Below are 10,456 nucleotides of genomic sequence, written 5' to 3'. Positions count from 1 at the left end.
CTTTCCTCTCCAAATAGCTTCCCAAGTAATCCGGTTTTTTAGTATCAGGACGTAACAAAGCGCTTCATAAACAAGGGCACATGTGGCACTCGAAGCCTTGCTCTTTTCCCTTTTCCCCCGAAGAGAAAAGAGAAGCTAGCTAGGCACATAATAAAAAAAAGTAGAGGCGTGCATTGCAACATATAAAGCAATCACCAAAAGTACCCATGTCAGATTAGAAATACTCAAAACTTTTCCATTACAACTAGGGAAGATAAAGGTGCTCACCTAAACATTCATGAAAAGGTCGGATTAGTGCCAAATGTGTATTTTTCCAACTTCACATTAGTTTAAGCTATTTAGACTTTTCCAAGTCACCCTTGCTAGTGCATGAAGCATAACTTTCGAAATTTTCATTCAATTCGTAGATTCCCCCATCTCAATCTTACTATCGCTTTTCCTTTATTCGAAGCACTCTTTGCAATGTGTCAATACCTGCATTTGAATGCTTTAAAGTCTTGTTATTTTATTGAAAAGGTCCCATTTTTTGCATTGTTCACTCACTCCCTTCATTACGTTTTCATTCTCATTTATTTTGTGGCACATTGGATATTGAAATTTATGATTAAACATCATCCAGCTTTAAAGTCTCTACGTTCATTTCGATGTGTAAAGGGACTATTTTAGTGAAATTGTTCTTTATTACTCACCCACTCCCTTTATACGGTTATACTTTTCATTTTGTTTATGGTAGATTGGATATTGAAATTTACGATAAACATTTACTCAAACTTCAATAGCATACCCACACACATTAAAGCAAGATGCTTTTGCATTGTGACCATTAAATGTGAATTGTTCAATCATATCAAGCACACATCTCTTCATACAAAAAATGCATAGCTTTTCGAGTTACCAACAAATGTCTTTGTGGGTGGCCTATATGCAAATAACCAAGCAAGGAGTAGGAAGATTAAATAGAAGAAGATAGAAATTGTGAGAAATATACAAGATATAAATATAGCTTTGGGAGGAATTCATTTATACTTGTAATTTGAGACGTCACTATTGGTCAATGATTTGTATAGTCATCCTTGACATCACAAGTCTATGCTTGCTTCTTAAGGTGATAATGGAGTGGTGTGCAATGGAAATACAAAGGGGGAGTAGTAGCAAGGAATTTAGAGTGATAAAGTGGTATATATAGTCATATAAGACATTACATATGATGATGGTTTTGCATCGTTAACCTTGACAACACAAGTCTATGCTTGTGGAGTGGTGTGCAATGGGAAATACAAAGGGGGATTTGTAACAAGGAATAAGAGTGATAAAGTGGTTTATATAGTGATGATTGCCTACATATGATGATGGCTTTGCAGCCATCAGAAGTCTATGCTTACTTCTTAAGGATATAAAGAGTGGTGTGCAATGGGAGAGACAGATGGGGATTTGTAGCAAGGAATTAAGACTGATAAATTGGTTTATAAAGTGAAGATATCCTATTCTCACAGACCTTAGAAGACACAAAGGTAGTAGGTAAAATCCATGGCATGGCCATAGTTAAATAGACATACACATCTCATACAACGAAAGATCCTTGCAAGAGTGAAACCTTGTAGTAGCTTGCTATAGCCTCTACCAAGCTTATGGTGGCCAACGTCTAGTATATAGTTACTAATTAGTGTGCCATGTCCCGTATCTACATGCTATTATATATCCTCATGGTCGGCTAAAGAGATGTGAAATTAGTTGTCTTTTATGATATTCTATTATGAATTTCAATATGCAAACAGCCATTAATTTATGGGAAATGTGAGTGTAATGAAGGGAGTGGGTATCCACTAAAGAATGAAGAACATGGCATCAAATCAATAACATGATGAGAAAGAGAAGGAAGGTAATCAAGAAGACAAATGAAATACATTAACAAACCACTACAAAAGCCATTAGCCCAAATTGCCAAACATGCCACCAAAATTCCAGTACCATTCCCTCCATTCAGCGCCACAATTAGTTACCACTTAGATCAACGATCATTGAAATTGGCACCACCACTTTTCATTCAAGATCACCATACATGTGTTTGGTGGCCCACGTCCCTAAACCTCGATAGTCAAGTAAGTGATCAATGGCACTTTCTTGATCGAGAAGCAATGAAAAAAGGAGCTTGCATATACTAGCCACTTACTGGATTCGCATCACTTCCCTCTCAAGAAACTGGCCCAAAGCAATTGCCCTCCTAGAGCACTTTTTCCCCATCCATAATTGCAAGGTTCGAGTAAAAGGGGTCACGTAATTTTAAAAATTCAATATCTTCATGACCGATTCAAAATGACATGCAATCTTTGGAATGAGCATTCTAATTTTGCCCTCTGATCATTCTGCTACTTCAAGTTTAGATTCAATAAAAAATTAAAGAGACATTTGCAAAAATCATTTAAAAAAAAGGAGTCTTTTATTCTAGCATAAGCTATTCCATATTTATGAGCATATAGCATCTCGACCAGAGGCCCTTCAAAATATCATCACTTTCGGCTACAACCAAAGATTTCATTAAAAACATCATTCGCTTTTCACGCAATATGTATCCCATTCTTGTATTTTTGTCACCAAGGGAAGACAGTCAGGTACTGCCACATTGTTGCTACTCGTGTCGGAACCATCTGCTTCTACAACAGGCTCTTTACTTGGATGGTGCATCAAAGGTGCAGTTGCATCACTCTCAGCATTCAAGGGATTTCCTAGCACAGTAGCAGGTCCTCAAAAGCATTATCAATCGGACCACCTGTCCCCACATCAATCAAGCCATCAGTTCGAGTAGTTAGCATTAGAGAACAAGGAGGTTCGAAGTTGAAATATTTGGGAGCCTGCACGTCGAGCACTCCCTTGATGTGTTTGTCAAATTGAGGCTGCACTGATCAGGACTTGTAGGAGAAGATGATGGTACCAATATCTGGAGAGATCATTGCCTTCCACAATGACTACGCTTTGTTTGCTTTCATTCCTTTACTTGCATACGAAATCACCCAGGTGGCAGCGAGGTAATACTGACCGGTTCATAGCATTTTTAGCAAAGAACCTGCTAAATGTCATGTCGATTCTGTGTACTTCCAAAACATAAACAAATGGTCAAAGATATTTGTGCTACTCAAACATACTTGATTTTTATCTCGTCAGCACCATACCTTACATACAGCTCAATACCAACTTTCAAGTCATCAGAGTTGATGTTCTTGGACATGCTTTTGAAGTGAGGCTGCCCATAGTCCTTCAAGCAGTAGCCCAACATACCGTGAAATGTGTGCATGTTGTGCTATTTCAACCCACGGCACATGATGATGGCTCCTACCAGTTTACTAACATCCCAACCAATATATTTCTTTATCACTCTATTCACTGAGATTATGTTGTGAGTGTAGATATGAATAACCATCCAAAGATGCAAATGGGACAAGGCCCCTCCTCTTCCACAGTGCAGAAGCCCCAGACCCATGCTTCTTTAAACAAAAGCCTCGACTTTCGTCAATACACCTAGATCGATATCGCTACCTCCCACACCCACCATGATGCTCAGCTCAAACAGTCTAGGACTGGATGGCTTTCCCTTCACCTTCGGAGGCCTTCCTCTCCCACACTTTATCCTAAAACATGCATGCAAATGTTTACTCTTCACCTTCACAACCCTTTCTCTCTCGTGCTATGCACACAACAAAACAAGGAGACACTTATGGAGGCATGTCGTCAACAATCTCCTGCACGTCATCTTGTAGATCATCGTTAGTGTCAGCCTCGCACTCCTCTGCTCCACCACATACCTAGCCATCCTTTTGCCTTTCATGCATAACCTCCACATCAAGCTCCTCTGCAACATGTGCTTTAAACTCCACCTCGCAGCCAGCGAAATCATGGGAGGTTGTAGAAATCATCAGGAGGGAGGTCGATCAAATGATCACCTCTTTTACTGGCTCATCCTCTTTAGTTAGGGAGGAAGCCTCCAAAAACCTTGTGGCCAGTCATGTAAATTGGTTAGCATGTGTCAACAGGCCATGCAAACTATTAAAACCCTATGCCACCCCAAACACCACGCACCCCCCAAACTAATCGAAATTTCTACTAATTGGGGGGACCGATTGGTTTTATAATAAAATTTTTTCTTATATCAGATGTACAAGCTTAGGGCTATGTGTACAAGTTTAAGGCTATGTAATTTAATCCTAGCAACACCATCATAGTACATCATAAAAGACAAATGTATACCATTTGAAATGAAATGCTCACCCACTCCCTTTATATGATTATACTTTTCGTTTTGTTTGTGGTAGACTGGACATTGAACTTTATATTAAACATTTACTGAAACTTTGATACATACCCGCACATATTAAAGCGAGATGCACTTGCATTAAGACTATTAAATTTGAAGTGTTCAATCATCTCAAGCACATATCTATGTATAGCTTTTAAAATTACCATTATATTCGATCTGAGAAACATATCAACAAATATAGTTGAGGGAGGCCTAAGCGCAAGGAGTAGGAAGATTAAGTAGCACAAGGTAGACATTATGACGAGTACACATGACACAAATATAGCTTTGGGAGGAATTAATTTACACTTGTAATTTGGGACATCACTTTTGGTCAATGATTTGTACAGTGATCCTTGTGTAGAATCCCATAGGATAGAATAGATGCATCTTGAAAGAGGTGTGAGAGCACAATGAAACAAAATGTAGTTCTCTATTATGGATTGTGAGAGAGAGGACTCTCTCTTATAGAAAGGGGGAGAAGGTAATACCTTCCCTACATAAGTGGCAATCAGACCCTACATCAGTGGGAATCAGTCCCTACATCAGTGGGACTGGCCTAAATCAAAGGAACCTCCCATGGGGGGGCCTTTCGCTTACATCATCACTTAGGTCGTACACTAGACACATCATAGCACTTGATGTGCCTTTACAACACACACAAACACACATGTGACTCCCCTGGATGCACACATGCACCATAGAGCAAGCCCTTGATCATACTTATCCCAACATACCCCCCCTCAAGGGGTTGCCTCTTGCAGTGTCAAGGATACATCTAGTCTCATAGTTTCTCATGCCATCTCATGGTGGTCAAGGATAAATCTATGGCTAGGATCTCATGCTAGCAAGGGTTCCCAAGGGTGTGAGGCTCATAGAAATGGGATAGTCAAAACACATATCACATGGTCTACATCATATGGTGACCGGAGGTGATTTACATGACATATTATATTCTTTTTAGAGTACTACTCCAGGTCAAGAACCTCAAAATTTGACCAAGTGATGATAAACAAAAATTCAAAAGACAAAGTGCTTAAAAAGCATAGTCTTTATTTTTTTCATTTGCTGATGGAGTTCTTCCTTCAGGCATATTTGCTTTGTTGTTGAAGTAGTCCTTCTTCATAAGAAATGCTTGATTCTCTTTGTTGTTCTTTATGGAATAACACATTCCCTTTTCCAATTGTAGGTAAAGGAGCAAGATATATTTGAAGGGGGGAAATCTTTTGGCGAGCTTTTTAATGTGAGCTTTTTTACCATTTCCTTTGTTTTTGTGAGCTTTTTTTAGAAATCCATACATGTTTTTGTTATAAGAAAGATGGGGAGGTTAGAAAGAGGGGGAGAGAATATAGGATATATTCATTTTCATAGCATGTGGGAGGGGTGGAAGAGTGTATACTATGCACAAGGGGGGGGAGGATATGAGTGGCAGTAGGAGGCAAAAAATTATGAAAGATATGTCCATATTCAAAGTAGAAGGGAGGAACTATGGGAGATATGTACATTTTAAAAGTATATAATTTGAAACTTTTGACCTCATATTTGGATTCCTCGTCGAATTCCGGTCATTTTGAGTACCAACATGACCATATTCTGATAAAAATTGGAAAAATGGTGTTTTTGTCATTTTGGCCTGTTTGGGGCCTGTTTTGAGTCTGCGCTAGACTCAAAACAGGCCCTGTTAGCGCAGACTCAAAACAGGCCCCAAACAGGCCAAAATGACAAAAACACCATTTTTCCAATTTTTATCAGAATATAGTCATGTTGGTACTCAAAATGACCGGAATTCGACGAGGAATCCAAATATGAGGTCAAATTTGTCAAATTATACACTTTGAAAATAAACAAATTTCCCACATGCTCTCCCTTCCCCTTTACATTTAGTAGATGAACATAACTTTCACATTCCTCATCCTCTCTCTCCTCCTTGCACTCCTCTTTGCATACCTTATAAGTTCCCCCTCTACGTTCTCCACTATGATAATGAATATATGTTCTAACTCCCCTCCCCTCCCTTCTCCATGCCACCTTACCCATGCGCCCATCCCTCCCCCTTTCCTTTATCTCCCCTCCCCCCCCTCTCTCCTCTTAACTGCAACCACAACCCAAACTTTCAACCCACCCCACTCCATGACCCCCCCCCCTCTCTCTCTCTCAGGTGAATGAAAAGCTCGCAATATTCATGAAAATTGAAAAAAAGCTCATGACAAAAAGCTCACAAAAAAATCACATCCTATTTAAAGCATTTTCCTTGTGCACCAAATACTGAGAGAAGATGATCCCAAGATTCATGTGAAGTTTCAAAGCCATCAATGATAGTAAGAGCCTTCTTGTCTTTGATCAACCAATTAGCTTTTTCTTTTGTAGACTTCTTTCCATTCACAACATTCCATATCTTCTTTTTCATAAGCATAAACTTAGCTTTTCTTTGCCAAGTATGGAAACTAGTTCCATCGAACTTCTCAGAAAAGGTCTTAGCTTCCATGGCAAGGTCTTACCCGAGGGTAGTGTCTAGTGCCTTACAAGTGAAATATGAGCAATAAAAAATAATCCTTCAAAGTACAAGCATTTAGTGTAGCAACCAAATTCCATACTACAAATCATAATGGAAATGATGCTTCAACTTGTATGCTTCATAGAGGTGGCTAAATGAAAGTATTCCAAGCAAATCTAGGTATAGCAATTTAAAGGAAAGTTGTAGCCACAATTGTACTAATGCTATTCAACACTTTAAAACATCGGAAATGCTAAAGTAGCATCTAATGTAGCATCAAACTCACAACATTGTCAAAACTTTCCAAAACAGAGGCTTGAACTTGGAGGGTGCAATTCTCATAGCTCATAGCTCTATTCAAGGGGATTTTTATGCAGAAAGAACACTAGTAGACCAGACCAGGGCTACCAGCAAGAAGAGGCACAATGTTGCACCAGGTCGCCATGTAGGTGCTTGAGAAAATCAACTGGTTTTTTCACAATTTCTCCTCCAATTCTTGACCAAAGGAGCTCAGATTTCAACAGCAGCTTGCTTGTAGTGTCGTGCAGCTCGAGCTTAGAGGGATTTGTAGATAGGTAAGCACAGAGGCGGCATTGCATGATTTATCAACGAGCAGTCTTCGTGTTGGTTCTGCGTGTACAAAGGAGAACTTTCTAATTGCTTGCAGCTGGAAGGTCGCCCGTACATGAGGAGTCTAGAGCTCAAAGGGATTGAGCAATGGTCACTTGTAGGTAGAGAACAGAGCTCTCACAGATTTGGGGAAGAAGGAGGAAAATGGAGAAGATGAAGAAGCTTTGAAAAACTAGTAGCTTATGCTAGAGAAAGAATCTAATGCTAACATATGTGACTCCCCTAGATGCACACATGCACCATAGAGCAAGCCCTTGATCATACCTATCCAACACCTTGACATCACAAGTCTATGCTTATTAAGGAGTAATCAAGTCGTGTGCAATGGGAAATAGAAGGGGGAGCTATATCAAGGAGTTTAGAGTGATATGTTTATTTTTATATTGAAGATTGCCTATTCTCAAAAATTACATACAGTTTGTATGGTCAGCCTTGACATTAAAGTCTATGCTTGCTTCTTAAGGAGATAATGGAGTGGTGTGTAATGGGAAATATGAAGGGGGATTTTTAGTAAGGAATTGAGAGTGATAAAGTGGGTTTGTATGGTAAAATGAGTGAAGGCAAGTGACCACTACAAGATTGAGGAGGAATCCACTTTGTTTAAAAAAAAGAGGAATGACACAATTTCAATCTTGGGTTCGATCTTGATGGTGTCTCCATCAACCAAATATTGAGATGACAAAATAGAAAGCACCATTAAGAACTCACCATCCAACCTTAGATTTCTCATCTTCAAACACACAAAGGTCACCAGTAAGATCCATGGCATGGCTATTGTTGAATAGGCATACACATCACATACAATGAAATATCCCTACATGAGAGAAACCTTATAGTAGCATGCTATAGCCTTTGCCAAGCTTATTTCCAAGATCTAGTATATAGGTAGTAAGTATTATGCCATATCCCATACCCTCATGTTCTATATAGCCTCATGCTCGGTTAAATAGATGTGAAATTTGTTGTCTCTTATGACATCTTTTTCAAATGGCATTATTTTGAATTTGTTGTCCAATTTAGTAAGGCCAATGGATTCAACCTAGTGCATCATCTTCCATATTTTTTGAAATAATCTAGTAACAATGTCCATGAAGTTTCTCCCCTCCTATATGAGACGATTTTAGTTTATTATGATGGTGTTGCGAGCAATAACTTACATAGTCCTAAACTTGTACATCTAAAATAAGAAAAATTAGTATTCTAAAACCATTTTGATATATATTACTTGAACCTTCCCATTATGGATGCGACAAAAGGGCTATTAGGAGGGGAATTGCTTTGGGAGCACTTTCTCAAGAGAAAAGTGATGCGAATGTAATGAGTAGCTAGTAGACTAGGAGTTGCTCTTTTCATTGCTTTTCGATCAAGAAAGTCTTTTTGTACATCTCGATGCTTCAAAGGAACTATAGTATTTAAAATGTTTTAATTGCTCACCCACTCCCTTTACATGATTACTTTTCATTTTATTCATGTTAAACTGGATATTGAAATGTATGATAAGGCATGCTTTTGCATTAAGGCCATTGAATGTGAATTCTTCATTCATATCAAGCATACATCTCTTCATTAAGAAGCTATGCATAGCTTTTAAAGTTGGCATTATATTCAATCTGAGGAGGGCGACCTTTGCACAATCGCCTAGTAGGGAGTAGGAAGATGAAATAGAACAAGATAGAAACTACGAAAAGTATACATGATGTAAATATATTTTTAGAGGGATTCATTTATACTTGTAATTTGGGATGTCCGACTCACTGTTGGTCAAGTATTTGTATATTCAGCCTTGACATCACAAGTCTATGATTACTTCTTAAGGAGGAAATGGAGTGGTGTGCAATGAGAAATACAAATGGAGAATTGCAGCAAAGAATTAAGAGTGTAAAGTGGTTTATATTGTAAAGATTGCCTATTCCAAAACTTTCATATGATGCTAGGTTTGTACAGTCATCCTTGACATCACAAGTTTATGCTTGTTTCTTAAGGGGATAATGGAGTTGTGTGCAATACAAAATACAAAGGGGAATTTGCAGCAGGGAATAAGAGAGATAAAGCGGTTTATATAGTGAAGATTGTGTATTCTCAAAAATTTTAAGTGATGGTAGGTTTGTATGGTAAAATGAGCCAAGGAAGTGACCATTAGAGCACCATTTAAAACTCACCAACATAGAGATCTCACATTCAAACAAATAAATGTCATAAGTAAGATACATGGCATGGCCATAGTTAAAAAGAAATGCATAGCCAGGATCCCTACATGATTAAAACCTTATAGCATTTTGATTTAGCCTCTACCAAGCTTATGGCCAAGATCTAGTATACACATACTAATTAGTGTGCCATGTTCCAAACCTTGCTACTATATAGCCTCATGGTTGGCTAAATAAATATGGATTTTTTGGTCTTTTAGACATGGGTGTATTATTTCTTCCTCTCCCTTACCCTCTGGCGGCCACATGGTATAGTGGCACCAAAAGTGAGGTTTGGGACATTACTATTTTGAACTTGTAAGTTGAAAACCACTAAACCTTAGAAATATTAAAAAATTTGAAGAATGTGCTCCCATTCTCATGAAACCATTCGTGTTGTAACTGTCTCTGCTAGCTTGTCTCTATCACGACTCTCTCTTTCTCTCTCTCTCTCTCTCTCTCTCTCTCTCTCTCTCCCCCCCTCTCCCTCAACCTCTCTCTTTCTTGATCTAGTAGAGGCTTGTGTTTTGCTTATGACAGAGACAAGTGTACATGCATTGATAGAGATGACTCCGTGTTGCATGAAGCGAGAAGATTCATGGAGTGCAATTGACATTGGGTTCTTGCATACATTTTTCAACAAGTTGAGCTTCACAAAAACAGAGGGCATTGAAAACTAGAGTTTTTGGCAAAGATTACTCCTCTCATAAATTAGATTTAGTGCAGAAAGGGAGACCTGAACTATGTTTGCGACGATGTTCTAGTGCTAATGCAACAAATCAATGATCAACTATTGTCATTCTTCTTGCTTGCTGCTCGTTTGGGCACCAAAGCTACCCAAGGTAAATCGCACATAGG

Source organism: Dipteris shenzhenensis, chromosome 7, assembly GCF_047967505.1.
Source record: "Dipteris shenzhenensis isolate YYH24624 ecotype China chromosome 7, Dip_SZ_1.0, whole genome shotgun sequence".
Lineage (NCBI taxonomy): Eukaryota > Viridiplantae > Streptophyta > Polypodiopsida > Gleicheniales > Dipteridaceae > Dipteris > Dipteris shenzhenensis.
This window is presented reverse-complemented; position numbering follows the sequence as displayed.